Source organism: Staurois parvus, unplaced genomic scaffold (genome assembly GCF_062004578.1).
Source record: "Staurois parvus isolate SC_StPar_1 unplaced genomic scaffold, SC_StPar_1.0 ptg000226l, whole genome shotgun sequence".
Classification (NCBI taxonomy): Eukaryota; Metazoa; Chordata; class Amphibia; order Anura; family Ranidae; genus Staurois; species Staurois parvus.
The window spans coordinates 1,707,709-1,723,944 of record NW_028318022.1 but is presented as its reverse complement, the minus strand read 5'-3'; the positions used below and the strand labels follow the sequence as shown (position 1 = coordinate 1,723,944).

The 16,236-nt window shown below is 37.4% G+C and overlaps 1 long non-coding RNA gene across 1 annotated transcript in view; it reads right to left on the bottom strand.

Moving 5' to 3' along the window:
* Positions 1 to 2,653: 2,653 nt before the first annotated feature.
* LOC149460537 (uncharacterized) overlaps positions 2,654 to 16,236 on the bottom strand; it is a 67,377-nt gene continuing 53,794 nt past the window's right edge. The window contains exons 2-3 of the long non-coding RNA XR_016313051.1: positions 14,591 to 14,640; positions 2,654 to 2,893 (exon numbers count right to left, since the gene is read on the bottom strand). This is a non-coding gene — a long non-coding RNA (uncharacterized LOC149460537). The remainder of the gene's footprint in view (positions 2,894 to 14,590; positions 14,641 to 16,236) is intronic.

Sequence of the window (16,236 nt, the reverse complement as noted above, 5' to 3'; positions counted from 1 at the left end):
GTGTGATCCAAGCCTTTTCACTGTACAAAGATACACACATGTCCTAGAACACAGTATTTAGGTGATTACAATGGTGTTGTTTTGGTCAATAAAATATTTCCATTTGGCCTAGTCTCTTTTCAGGCAAGACGCAAACGCATTGAAGGAGCTAATAATGAAAGCCAGAAAATTCTACAACTGTACAAAAATTAGAAAGTCCAATTAATTTAGGGGTCATCTACACCAGCTCTGTTGGTGCTACATTGGTGTGCATTAGAAAAAAAAAGAACATTTTGAATTATTTCACAGTGCATTCCAACACACTATAATGCATTGCAACGCATTGCTAAACATAGAGTTAAATTGCGTACTAGGTTAAAGTAGAAGGAAAGGCTTGCTTTAACTCACCCTCCAGCAATCATATACCCCACTACAAGTAAAACATTTTGTGTGAAATTGTAGATATTTTCTTGTACCTGCTTTGCTTAAAAAATGCTTCCTTCAAATGATTGCAAAGCCCATCACTTTTTCCAGAGAGTATGGCTGATGGGTAATGTTACGAGGAGCTGCAGCATATTCCTATTGCTGGTCGGGCAGGATGGGGGGGAGCTGGATGGGATGGGGGCAGGGCTAAACTGGACAGAGGCAGGACAACGTTGGGAAGGGGTGAGGCTAATCAGATCTGTGCTCTAATTAATATTCAGACATCAACAAAAGTTTAAGGAAGTGCCTTTGAGCAGTCACATCCAGCTGCACAGGCACACCATTGTCGGCAAAGCTTAGGGAAATGCTGATTGTCTAGATTAGACAATTGTTTCTAATCTAGACAATCAAAATTTAAGAAAATGAATAATATAACATTTTTCGTTCTTAAAAATACTAAGGAAAGAATTTGATATTTACTGGCATTCCAATTTAACTACAGTTGTAAATTACAAAAAAGAAAAAAGCAAGCACTGCATTGCATTTTAACAACAAATCACCAGTATACACTGGTGTGAATGAGTCCTCTATCCAGAAACATGCAAGAGGAGGGCAGAAGGTGTATACTGTGCTCTCCAGTTCTTGTCATATTTATACTGTTTATTGAAAAAAAAAGGCACACTTCAATAAATTGGAAAATTAAAATTTTCTCAACACTTATATTTTTCATTCAGACATTGTCGTAGTATGCCAGTTCCCCCTACAGCCTTTTGTCTGTAATCTGACAATCCTGGAACCTGTTTGTTTATGATATTGGAACACCATATTCAAAATCCTTGCTTCTTATATTCAAAAAGCCTGTTTTAATAATGTCACTACCATGCAGTAATTCACAGCCACCTATCAAATTCAACCCTATCTTAGAAGTTTGAATGTGACTGCAGGCAGATATACAAGAGTTACACAGCTCAGTCTTCTATTATATTACTATTGATCCTCTATAGAAATGTGTCTGTCTGTTCTACAGGGGTTCAAACTAAATGCAAATTAAAATAAATTGCTACTTGTGTATGGGGTGAAAACAGTTCATATGACGAGTGTCTCATTAAAAACATCTAGATGTGTCTGTATCATGGAAAGTATGATGATGGATTTTAACATTTTCAGTCAATGCATCTACTGTGCAACCATTTTTTTGTTCCCCAAGTACAGATTTCTGCAAGCCTATGGCATAGATTATACCATGTTGCAATATGTAGGACACTCAATAGTACATTATGTTTTAATTTGAATCAAGGCACTACATACTATTAGATCTAAATTGTTCAAAATGCTCTTCTATTTTATCTTTCACTATCTGATAAAAAAAAAACATATTTTTCTACATACTGTATGTAATAGCTCTGGCAAGCCTCCTTTATCTCTATATATGTAATTAGTTTAATGGATGGTATATTATCTACTCTAATGTAAAATTTCAGCAAACTTTTAACATTAAATAAAGAAATATAATTGTATGCTGGAAATGTATTTTGAACTTCTGCAACAATGTACCATTATTCTGCCAATATTTGTTTAAGAATTCTGGGCTCTTTGAAGTATTTCGAAATGATACAACTTTTTTTTTTCTTTTAGTAGAAAAACCTTAAAAGTAATTTCATGTTTTATAAAGTTAATAGATAATTCTATCTATGGCTACTTGGAAAACATGATCCCTATTAAAGGGGCAGATATAAAAATTGCAAGTTAGGTTAAACAAAATGAATGTTAACAACACTTGGTTGATGATGTGGGGCAAAGGCTGCAGAGTAAATTTAAATACAATGAAAAATATTGCAATATGAACATTCTTACATACATAACAAAGTGTCACATATCAAAACAAAATGACATTCAAATATTCAAAAAAAAAAAGTCCACAGTCATTTCCATGTGTGAAGAATAATGAGAACAGACTTCTTCTCCAAGCTTTAAAATCATTGTGCCACCAAACACCAAGAAATGTGCCCGAGGTGGTATAGGATGGTCTCTTACCAACCCCCCATGACCATCTAAATTAAAAGAATGGTCACAAAGTGCTTAAAAAAGATCTTTCAGGGCTTCCAAGGCCTCTTCTATGCTGCAAAGAATGGCACTTACAACCGCCGTCACTCATAGGCATACAGTATAAGTCGGTGTACACCAAGTTCATTATGCAGAAAAAAAAGAGAGAACTTTTCCATAGTGTAAATACCTATTAAAGAATGTTTATTGAATGAACACATTACACTCACTTGTTAAAAACAATATATGTGCATGTAATAGTAAATACCAGGCCAACATCCAAACAATCCCTTCACGTGGTAGGGCACGATGATGTCAACACGAGGCTCTGCCCATGGGGTGCCCCAAATCTACTCTTCTGGGGTCCCCTGCTGGTGCTCTCTGTTGCACCTCTTCTCCATTTGTCAGCACAGGAAGCTGCTTCAAAGAGCACAGACCGAGGTTTTACCTAGAAAAAAGTAAGAATACAGCAGTGGAAAATTGGTTTGCAGCAGGACATTTTCAATGAGGTTGAATCGGCTGAAATGTACAAGAGAAAAAGAGCAGAGGCAGGTGTTTTACTACATACATTAAGAGAGTGCAGATAACACAGCACTGTAACATTGGCCATGAGTAGGACAGTTGTATTCAGGCTATGCCGTCCATTGAGATCACAGTGCGCAAGTGCCGGTGATGTCACCAGCTGCTACTAAGGTAAAAATCTTGTAAACGGTGCATGTTTAGGAGATAATTACAATACCTACATGTAAGCCTTATTAACCTTTAAATAAAAAATAGGACTTTACTACCACTTTAACATAAATTTAAAAAAAAAAATATATATATATATATATATATATATATAAATTCCCCCTAAAAATAAAAACTCTGAAATAAAATCTCCTGAAATAAGAACTAATTTTTAAGGGAAGCCTTGGAGCAAAAAATAAATTTGCAATGGACAGGACAACAGGTAAAAATGACTGCTGTCCTCAAATAGGCAAAACATAAAATGAAAGAGAAAAAATTAAAACAAAAATGCAGCAAAGGAGTTAGCTGCTCAAATAGCTAGTAACATAAAGTAAAGTCTTAGATTGTAAGCTCCAAGGAGCAGTTACCTAACTGCTCCTAATCTCTCCCTATACAATTTGTTGGCTTTCCTTATGCTTTTCCCACATAATGCATTTTACCATTCCGTAGATGTGGTGGCTGAAGTAGTTTTCATTTGGAAGGCTTTTTTCCTTTATTTTCATTTGGTGATTCTCCCAGTTAAACACTTTGGGGGGGGGGGGGGATTTACTAAAACTGTAGCACTCAGAATCTGTGCATGATAGCCAATCAGCTGCTAACTTCAACTTGTTCAATTAAGCTTCGACAATAAAACCTGGAAGCTGATTGGTTTCTATGCAGAACTGCGCCAGATTTTGCAACATGCAGTTTTAGCTCACTCATTCTCTGTAGTGTATCTATGTAGGAGCAGAAGCAGAATGCACAAAACACAGGGCAGCACTGTATTTGTGGTAGGATCAAAGGGTTATTTAATTTAATGAACAGATATAACAAAATGTTTAAATGGTACATTTAATGGGCCAAATGGGTCAAAAAGGATCAAATACAAGGAGTTTATTGTCAGGGTTCACATATACTCTACATGCCTACTGTTTAATACAAAACATAAGAAAGGTGTGACAGATAGTGATAGTCCCTCATTTGCCTGCAGCAGGTATGTGAAACTGGAAGCTCAACTGCCAAGATCTTGCCAATAACTATCAATAAGGTATGTGAATGTGATGGGTGATTCAATCCTCTGGCCTCTCTCCAGAACTAAAATAGCTTTGAGTGGACTAACCTTTTAACACTAATTCTTCTCTGCAAGCCTTTTAAGAAGGTAAAACTTCCTGATCATTTATCTTGCAAAGACTATCATTTCTAAATAACATGTTATTAGTTTTCTTTGGTGCAAAGTGTCTACCTCTTCTATCTATTAATATGTAAATTATGTTCAGAGTTGAATTTGACTGTTCAAACTTTTTTTCAGCAGCTTTACTCATAAGCACTTACAAATGAAGGAATGGAACCCATGAACCATCAAACATTACATTATTCTTATTACAAGAATTTTAAAAGACTAAGCAATTTTGTTTCAATAATTTTATTTTGCTGAATTCATCTACACCTAATACATTGTTTATGATCTTTTTCTTTCCACTTCAGCAAATTTCAAATGCATGCCTCATAACACCTAATATGATTTAATCTTTTTTTTCCTCTTCTACAGTACTTTGTTTATGCTAACAGTTGCCAGTACTTATAAGTTTCTGTGTAATAAAAATGTAGCACCCAGTCAGACACTACCACCAGTTCATATTCTTTTTTGTAGTAAACCTGATATACATTATACTGATTTATTTAGATTTATAGCTTTGCCAAGCATTTTTTCTTATCCTAATAAGTGTAAAATAATAAAAACAAGGAATAATAACAATTGCATGAGCATAATAATACGCATTATTACATACTGTTTTTATTAAAATATCAGGATCATTTGCAACTTAAAGCCCAACTCCTGGAAACTTTAAAATGATCCCTTGCAGTGGGGCTGCACAAAGTGACATTTCATTCATGTCACTACAAAGCAACTGCTATGTGGTGACATGCAGAGCCATCCAGAGAGGTGTGATACTATACAAATGTGTGGCATATCATGCAGCTCGGGAATTCACATTGCATTTTGGTGGAAACATGACACACATAAAACTATTCTTCTCTGTGTGTCTCATTTACCTGTGTTTGTTCATGAGGAAAAAACTCTGGTAGCTGCATATACTGTAATGTAAACAGGCCCTTAATCACTTGTCTACCTGGGCAATTGTTTGTTTGGTTTTTTTTTGCATTCATGTTAAAATCTGCCTTTTTTATAGAAATTACAGTAACGGCTACCCCAAAATGTATATATTCTGAAAGCAGAGACTCTGGAGAACGAAATGGTGGTTCTTTGCAACTTTGCAACTTATTATGTCACATGTTATTTATCAAACATGTTTTCAGTAAAAAAATACACTAAAATTCATTTTAGTGCAAACAAACACAACAATATATCCAATGTTTTGTAAAATATAAAAGATGGGTTGCCTTGATTAAGTAGATACCCAACATGCCAAATGTTAAAATTGTGTTTATCCATGGAATTGCAAAACACTACCCAAAATTTTCAATATGCAATGCTTTAAATGATTTTGCAGGTCATCGGTTTAGAGTTAACCATGAAGTATGGCCCTAGAATTATTGATCTCACTCCAGTGACAATACCTCACATGTCTGGAGCAAATAATATTTACATACACGTGCTCGCCTCATGCTGTGCTTTTTATATGGGGAGTGTACATGGGTGACAAGGATGCTTACATTTTTTAAATTATTATTATTATTTATTTTATTATTTTTTTTATTTTTTTACTTTACTTTACTTTTTTACTTTAGACCCCTATGTGATAGCATGGGCAGGTGACAGATCTTCTTTATGGAGACATTGGGGGTCTATTAGCTGCTCTCCATTGCAGCTATCCCAACACAGATCTGGCTTGAATATTTGTATCCTTGTCTACACAACCCAAAGAATGAAAGGTGCAATCCCAGAAGTGAAGTAATACATTTTGCCACTGAGGTCGTTAGTTGCAGGAGAGAATGGGGAACAGCTGTTTTCTGCGGTCCAGGGCTCCCCAGTGGAACAGGGGAGCCCAGGAACCACTGCAGGTACCATCGACTGGGTCAGGTGCCACTTTGAGAGCCCCATAAAAGTGATTGGTTGGCAGTAGAGCTGCCCAATCACTTTTATCAGAAAGCCCTTCACACTCTCGAAATCTCCAGTAACAAGCTCACAGCTGTGAGCTTGATTTAAGCACTTCTGTTGAAAAAAAAATCCAAATTTTTTGACCAAGAATTACATTGCATGTGTTTTAACAAATGTCGTTGCAGGTTCCTACTTGTTTCTGCTCTGAAGAAAAAACTGTTGGTTCCACTATGTCCTTGTGGATACTGATTCTGAATGATTCTGAATGAGAGTGGATAATTCATTTTAATCAGCTGGTACACTTTCTGTGTTCTGATGAGAAAAGTTGCAGTGTCTGCATCCATTTAGAAGTGATCTCCCCATATGGAGTACCTCACCAAAAATTACATTTCTATTACATAGGATGCCTAAAACCTGACTTGTGTCCTGATGCAGAGTTCTTCACCCAAGCAGGAAATTACATTTCTGGGGGAATTCTGTACAGCCATAGTGTACAGAGCGCCTCAAGGTTGCCATATTGCATTGAATTTTATAGCAATATACAGTACTGCAGTTTGAAAAGAAAAGGTAATTTTTCATAGCATTAAATTACAGTATGGCTTATTTAGCAATAGTAAATTATATGATTTTTTTTTTCCTTTTTTTTTTTCAAAAATGTGGCGTTACCCTTTAAGTTCTTAACATCATAAATACCAATGCAGGGGCCATAAACAATACTGTCCACCGCTGACGCATTGGGGTGTGCCACCTGCCGAGGGAGTGAAGGATCAGGTAGGCATAATTACCTCTCCTATGCCTTGAAGTTTCTTGGAGGTGGTCTTTAAGGATAACAAGATTGTTTCCAATGTAATTATCTACTTATCTATTATTTATTTGGTTGGTTGGTAAATGTCTCCACTGTGTCAACTGCATGTGAGCATCTACATCCCTTTTATGACCATATATATTTATATTGTCATAAAATGTATGTAACCTTTCATTTGGCAACCTACCCTGGTGCTGGGGTTCTAGATTTCTAAGATGGATAGCATCATGTTAGCAATGCTAGACCATATATTTCTCTAACCATAACACTTTTGTATTTTACCTTATAAGTCAGTTATAATCTCAATCATTTGCGTTGGTTTATGATTTAGTTAGGCATTTCCTTTAATTAAGTCTATAATGATATTGTCTTGGCACATAAACTTACCATAGTGATACCATATTTCATTTTTGCATATAGTTCCTTATCTGCCAGCAAAAAGCAATTAACTACATCATGCAAATCAAAAAAGAAAAGAACAAATGTAATGCTACTAAGTTAAATAATAATGTTTGATTTATCTAGTATAGCTGTATTTTCTGTAGAACGTGTTTGTTTGATACTGGTCCTGCTCTTTTAGATATAGTTGCCCACTCTATAGTATGAATAACTGAAGAGGAGTTTCAATGTAGTTGCCCACTCTATAGTATGAAAAACTTACAAGGAGTTTCAAAAAAACAATATTTTTTCATTTCTGCTGTAAAACATATCCAATACAAAATTTAAAAAATATAATTTCTTCATTCATTTTGTCCAAAATGTATTCTGCTACACGTCTTTGATAAAAAAAAAAATCCAAATTAGTGTATATTAATTGGTTTGCATGAAAGTTATAGCATCCACAAACTATGGTACACTGTATATACAATTTTTTTTTTATACTATTAATAGCGGTGATCAGTGATTTATATCAGGAGTGTGGACGGCAATCTGACATTAACTGATGCATGAGGGAACTGACTAACTGCCACTGACATAACCAGTGACACTAATACAGTAATCAGTGATATTAATCAGTAATCAGTGACAATAATATACACTGTCACTGTACTAATGACACTGGCTGGGAAGGGGTTAACATCTAGGGTGATCAGAGGGTTAAATGTGTGTCTACCAATGTGTAATGTGTGTATTATGCTGCTTGTACTAATAGATCTCTTAGTTTCTCATCCCTGCTTTGCAAATATGAGAAACAGTGAGATTGATCCCTCTGTACAGAGCCCTGTATTAAATGTCAACACACTCTGGGCTGTAATCGCACACAGTCGGCAGCAGGTTATGGTCATGAATCATTGGCCAGGACTTGCTAAGAGACTCCCGCTGTGTACAATCACAGTGGGTGTTGGTGGGGGGAGGGCCCCTAAACTCAGAAGGGGCTGCAATGTACCAGTACTACACTTTGCCTGCACAGGCCGCCAATCCGCAGTATATTGCGGGCGGGTGGTCCACAAGTGAATAAATGACAGGAGTCAAACAGAAAGTGAGGGAAACACATGCAAACACTTCCAGATTCAAACACAAGTCGCAATAAAAACACATTTGCTAATAGAATGAGTTGGCTGTAGAACCTGCTAGGATTTTATTGGTGTCTGTGTCCCCATAAGGGAACATTACATTCACTTTCATTCTAGGTGATGAGTGTCAGACAGAACAGGAAATCTATTCCAGTAGGAACACAGAAAGCATTTACCACCTGACAAAAATTTTCCTCTCTGCATTCTACCCAAAATTAGAAAAAAAGGTTTAGCTGTAGTTGGGTTTTAAAGCATAAGTGAACCCTTACCTTGTAAAACAACCCACTGCGTTTCAAATAAAAATGAAAGGCAAAATATTTGAATGTAGATATAGAAAAAACAATATAAATACCATAAAGCTGTGTGGGGGGCTTAGCTGTCAGTACAATCTTGATCATTGGAGGAGAGGCAGGCTGTTTACTCAGCACAGCCAGGAAACTGACCACACAGGGATGGATGCGCTTTCATGCCTAGCGTGGTCACTTTGAAATAAGAAACTGACTGGCAGGATCATTTGGTATGTCACAGAAATGAAGCGATGCAGTCAGTAAACTCCCCAGCATGAGTCCATGCACACATAGACTGTAATCAACATTTTTTGGCAGTGATGTTTTTTGGCTGGAAAAAAAATCCAGGGAGTAGTGGGTTTCTAGAGATTTTTAGCTGTAAAAACACTCTAATGCTGAAAAACGTGGCAAAACGCGGTACAACATGGAGTTTTTGGACTTTTTTGACCAAAAATGCTAAAAACCGCAAATGTGGAAAAAACGCCGCTAAACACGGCAAAACGCCGCTAAACACGGCAAAACACAGCTGAACACTAACGCTGAAGAAACCTGAAAAACTCACGTTTTTAATGTGACTTTACACAGCTAACGTTACCAGCATTATCAAAGCGGCCAGTGAGCATGGAACCTAATTGAACAACATATGAATAACCACTTTCCACCAAAGTTATATACATTAAAGGGATTTTTATTAAAAAACATATGTGTAACCTCTGACCACCAATTTTATATAAAGAGGGCCTTTATGGGTGGAGGGAACACAAATGAAATTAGAAGTAGCTTTTATCAAAGGTACATGTGTAATGTAAAGTATTACTAAACCCAGGACCCTGCATTCACTATATCTGGTCTCCCACAGAACATGGAAATGCAATTATTTTAGTAAATAGAAACTGCTAAATACCTTTTCTCATTAGCAGTTAGAGGAGTCTTGTGATTTCTCTCAGTGTCTGGCCGAGCACTGGCTAAAGCTTGTAGGAGGAGTTTTCTCTAGGAGGATGCAGAACCCCTGACCTCTGTCTAGGCAGTGCTGATTGGCCCTGTGCTGATCACATGCACTCTCCCAAGAAAAAAAAAATTCTCTAGCAATACACACCAAACTGAGCATCTGCAGTATCTCCACACGATATGTCTTATAAGGAGATAAGAGGAGTGCACTGGAAGAAGAGGAGGATCAGGGAAGACAGGATCAAACATCCTTTTTACACAATGCAGAGGATTAACCCCTTAGGTTCCACAGTGAGTAAAACAAACATGCTTTACTGCATATACAGACTGATTTTACTGTTGTGGGTTTAGTAACACTTTAAGACATCCAAGGCATGGGTAACACCTAAAAAGGAGTATTTGATATATACTGTTAACAACTAATGCTCACATTGTACATGCTGCAGGCCACCCTAAATGTGGTAAAAAGTAGTTTGGAATTTTTTTTCTTTGATTTAAATTTTTGGGAAGCAATGGCATGAAATGTGTGCAGAGGAATATTCCTGATTCAAACAGTTTTCACCTAAGCCAGCCATAGATGGTTCGAATCTTGGCCGGTTCAGCAGGATTCAAAGCATGTATGATCGATTGATTAACCTGGGTACAACCAGCCTGCCAGATTCTACATGTGAATATTGCTAGCCGCTAGCAATAGTCATTGTGTTCTCTTGGCGGGGACGGCTTCCTCTGCCTCCTGCCACAAGAACACAATGGCTCCGCATGATGGATTACCCTGTCAACTCTGTATTGATGGAGATTTTCTTTTCTTGCAACCCGTGGTCTATGGCCAGCCTTAAGTTTACTATACACATAAAATCTAGCCATGCAATCTCTGTGCCAATTATATCCAATCAGGCAGGCCTTTGCATTATATACTTTTTGGTAAATCTAAAAGAGATTGTAAAATCTGATTGTAACATGTATGGTGAACCTGAGCCTTGTGAGCCTGTGTTCACTTTAAACTCTCCATTATGCACAAAGGAATGTAAAAAATAGGAGCTTTCTTAGTATATGATTGGAGCGCAGACGTGAATAGACCTTTACTGAGATATGTAATAAATGTACTCCCTGAGTAGTCAGTCCCACTAAGTATAAAACAGATAGGTGATTTCTATAGACTTCAGGATAAAATTAGAGTTTTAGAGCAATATCATCACCGTATGAAATGCATATAGTGCATTTTCACATTTCCGACTGCTTCGAAAGCTCACATAATGTTATGAATAAAATCTGAAAATGAAGTAAGAGTATTGATTAGTCTCATCAATCTATAAATTTTATATGTGGAAAATTAAAATGCAGAACATTGCTTATGAGTACAATAAAAAAAGCTTAAAAAAAGTTGTATACATACATAAATTTATATGTTTACATGCTCCTCAGAAAAGAAAAATGCAGAGTGTGTAAGGTAGTAGAAGACGAATTATTCTTTTTATACATAGAATGTCAGAGATTCACTGTGGTCTTATAAATTGTAAAGGCTTCAAAGGTAAATGCATTTATTTCCTTTACTGCTTGTGCTATTTCTCAGAAAAGGCGATCAAACAAAGCCAGTAAAGAACATAAAAACGTATTTTAAAAGATTCTTTGGTATTTTCCAAGGTATTGCTTTCATAGTTTTAAAAGGTACATCTGAATAGAGTGCAGACCATTGTAAGTGTAACCATAGTTTTAAATGTTATTACATTTTTGCTAATGCTGTGTATAATTTAAAAAAGTAATAGGTTGCTTCAAAACCAGACATAAAGTTAAAAAGATGACAGTAAGAATTAATAATGTGAATCCATAATAATGTAATCATAATGTAACTGCTATGGTATAGAATTTAAAAGACAGCTGTACTCTGTGATGATTTATGTTTGGATGATATTGCTATATTGCAAAATAATTCAGTATCACAGATTGACATTGATCCTCTGTGTCATCAGTTGTAGTTATGGGTTAACATCAGGGGCGGACTGACCATTTGGCACTGCCCGAGGGCCCTAGGTCAGTAGGGGGCCCCATGAGATGCCCCTGGTACCTTTTTCATAGGCTTTTTTGTGTTTGGGCAAGGACACAGGGGCCCCATGATCCTGTATTGCCCGGGACCCCCATGAGTTGTCAGTCCGCCCCTGGTTAACACTAAACTGGGAATTCAAAATGGTTCTTGGTATTTAGCTCTGCCCCTGTAGTGGTCCCCTAACCCCTGGAGTGTTGTCCCTTAGAGGTCAGGTAGTCTGGCATTTACTTCAGGACTGTGTCTGGCATGCAGTGGGGGGGGGTGAAACAGTGTCCACCCTAGCTAGAGAGTGGACAGCTCTAGTCTTACTCCCCGAGTTACTAGTTTCCCTATGAGGCTCCAATTTCATGAAGCTTTCCATGACACCTCCAGCAGCAGTTCTAGGATTTCCATTCCCGGCAAACTGTTTTATGATTAGCTCCTCAGCATACCAGCAAGGCTAGAGCCTGGGGAATGGTGGGAAACATGTTTTCACAAGGTCAACCCAAATATGTATACCTGTTTCCAGCATGCTCCACTAGCAATAAACTTCCAAGTGGTTGGCCAGGAAAGGACAAAAATAGTCATAATCCAGACCAATGCCTCACTGTATTGCCAGCACCCTTCCCAGCAGCAGGCAGAGGTAGACAATCAGGCTGGGTTGTAAGTAGTAAGACCAAGCAAAGACAGATCTTATCAATTAACCCCATGTCTACCAAGGTATGTTTGTAAATGGCATGGTAAACAAGGAGTTAATACAAGCTCATGGCTGCTTCTGCAACCATGATCTTGGTAATGATCTTTACAACTGGCAAGGTGCTTTAAGGTAAAAGTGATCTGGATGGAGTGGATTTAGTGGCAGTAGATCACTTTTGCAGGGCTCCAAACGTACCACATCCCCTTCCCTCCTCTCCATCAGAACCTGCGGTGGCTTCCTGGCTCTTCCATTCTTCTAGAGAGACAAGAACCACAGTAATCTGAGGTAACAAAACAAGAAGGTGATCAGGGGATCATTCATTCCCCAATCACCTCTGCAACTAGTGAACCTGTAAGTGACGTGTATTATGTCAACTCTGGGTTCTCAGCTGTAACTCCTGGGCTAAAGTAGCTGAGGGTGCAACTAATCAAGTATGATCTGTGCTTAATTAGCTGTGGTGTTAGCTCCCTTGTGATAGCAATACAGTAAATTTTTTAAAAAGCGTTAATTTATTAAAAAGATACATTGTAATAAAGCAAATAAAAATAACAAAAAAAAATTAAAAGCCCCCCTCACACCTGTACACACCCCAATGGAAACATACAGCATATGGAATGCATTTGTATGTAAGTATACATTTTGCCACACATGTGAGGTATCACTATGAACATTGATATGGGAGCAAAACCTATAGGGCCATAAATCACAGTCAACTCTAAACTGCTAACCTATAAAGACGTTTAAAGTATTGCCTAATGAGAATGTTAGGTACCATAGTTTAGTTTTTTTGATGATTCCACAGGTACATGCAATTTTAAGACCTAACATGTTTGGTATAAATTGACTTGACATAACCCAATTGTTCATATTTTACAAAAAATGGTTATTATATTGTATTTGTTTACTCATTTTAGTGTATTTTTTCCTGAAAATATTGGTTTGATGAACAGCTGGGAAAATATTATGCAACATAAAAAAAATGAAACTGCCATCACTTTATTATACATGCCTCTGCTTTTCAGAAAATATATAATTATTGCCAGTTTAAGTGAGAACAAAAATGTTAAAAAATGCCCCTGTAGACAAGTGGTTAAGCTCTTAGCTGAATACAGCCAGACAGTACTACATTTAGGGAGACACCCCCTAAAAGAAGGGGTTAAAGCGGAGTTCCAGTCTTTTTTTAAACTTCAAATATTTCAAATGCCCCTCCAATGTACAGTGCAAAATGGAAATCATTTTTTTGTTTGTTTCTAAATACTTTTATTATAATTCTTCGGGCGGCACTTCCTGTCCCGGCCGCCTAGGTGATGACGTCATTAGGTGATTCTCATTGATTCCTGGGATATTGGAGTCATCTATTTCAGGAGTCTTTGGGAAGCCTAATAATGTAATTTATTTATTTATTTATTATTATTTATTTATTTCAGGTACTTATATAGCGCTGTCAATTTACGCAGCACTTTACATACATATATATTGTACATTCACATCAGTCCCTAACCCTCAAGGGGCGTACAATCTAAGGTCCCTAACTCACATTCATATACTAGGGCCAATTTAGACAAGATCCAATTCACCTACCAGCATGTCTTTGGAGTGTGGGAGGAAACCTGAGTATCCGGAGGAAACCCACACAGGCACAGGGAGAACATGCAAACTGCAGGCAGGAGGTGCTGTGGCTGGGATTCAAACCAATGATCATAGTACTGCCAGGCGGAAGTGCTAACCATTTAGCCACTGTAATGTGATTGACAGGTTGCCATAGCAACAGGGTGGGTACTTCCGTGACGCCGACATTGCTACGGCAACCTGCACTAAACGCAATACGCCGCGTAGTGTCATTACTGCCCAGGCTCGAGATCGGGAGGGGCATGCTGGGTAGCCAGCTGCACTGAATCCCGGAAAAAGACACAAGTGGGCTTCAGATGCCCACATCCTAAATGGCCACCTGCCTGCGTCTGAGATCAGGTACATTTTTAAAGATTTTAGGCTGACCAGCACGAATACTGTTCTAACAGTATTCTAATTTAAATGTACAAGTAATAACAATCACAAAGGAATTTAAAAAAAATTGATTATGGGGACTGGAGCTCCGCTTTACGTACCTGTCTTAATTTCAGTCCTCAGGTTTTATGCACTGCTGACAACGTATGAGCTGGAAATTAAACAGATAAATGGTTATGAGTTATGAGGTGAAGGATAAAGCAAGTGGCACAAATAATCATGATAAAGGCTAGAGATCAGGAAAGTCTGCAAAAGGACAGAAGTCAGGGACCTTACATCAAGCCACATTGTATCCAATAGAGAAGATATGACATTACCAGTTTAGACTGACCTAGCAGAACACAGATGGAACAGTGAAACAGCAACAAACAGGAACCTTAACTCAGAAGCTGTCCCAGTGCACTATGTATTATGTATCATCAGCTTTATGATCTCACAGACTTTTACTACTATCCTGTAGTACTCCATAAAGGAAAACAAATGGTGTGCTTTTCTGATTTACTTTGTTGCTATGGGCCTTGCTTTCCTCACTTCTGCCTGCAACCTGTCTATTTAGACTGTCCTTAATGGCCACTGAAGTAGTCTTAATGGACAGGGGAATGGCAGTTTGACAGAACAACATTAGAGAGGCTAATAAAGGTAGTAAAATATACCTTGTGGTGCTTGTTCTTAGGAAAGACTTTTACAATCAAAAGTTAATTGCTGGTGTTCTTTAATGCTATAGGGAAAATAATGTGCATGAGCATACTTAAAGGAACCTGTCAGTATAGTAATCTGAAAACCCCCAATGGTGACTTGTTTTCATAGTGTGAAGTAAAGAGAGAGCGCACCAGCATAGTATAAGAGCCTCAAAAACTTTAAATAGTAAAATGTATATGGAACGATTAGGGGATTTTAAGTGTGCTTCACAACATGCAAAGTTTTTGTAGCCATGAAAAATTTCCTTAAAGTGTCTTGAAAATTAAAATTACATTTATTTAGTTACAAAATATAAAATATTTCTCCTAAAACCCAAACATGCACAAAATATGATTGACAAACAATATGTTGCAGAAGTTCTTTGATTTTCAGTAGTCCCAACATGTTTCACCCATAAGCGCTTCTTCAGGGGAATGACCGCTGCTTATTCCACAGCCAAAGTGTCTTAAACATATGATTATACAACTGATGGCAAAGATTGAATTCCAAAAAGTGATCACAGGGGGTAAAGAAGGACTAAGAAGATTTGTAAACAGGACCACAAGAGGGTACCCAAACAGCGAACACGCGATGATCCTAGCTTCAATGAATTGGCCTCACAGAAGCTGGGGAGATCAGATACACAGGGTGACACACTTGGCTCTGACTCACAGCTTCTTTGAGGCCAATTCATTGAAGCTGGGATCATCGTGTGTTCGTTTTTTTTGGGTGCCCTCTTGTGGTCATGTTTACAGATCTTTTCTACAAATCTGTTTACAAATGTACTTTTTGGACCCCAATCTTTACCATCAGTTGTAAGTTCATCTTTACAATCTGCTATTTAAGACACATTGGCTGTGGAATAAGCGATCATTTTCCCTGAAGAAGTCCTGCTGGGCGAAACATGTTGGGACTACTGAAAATCAATGAAGTGCTTTAACAAATTGTTTGTCAATCATATTGTGTGCATGTTTGCTTTTTAAGAGAAATATTTCATATTTTGTGAAAAAATAAATGTTATTTTAATTTAAAAACATTTTAACCTCCCTGGCGGTATTCCCGAGTGTAG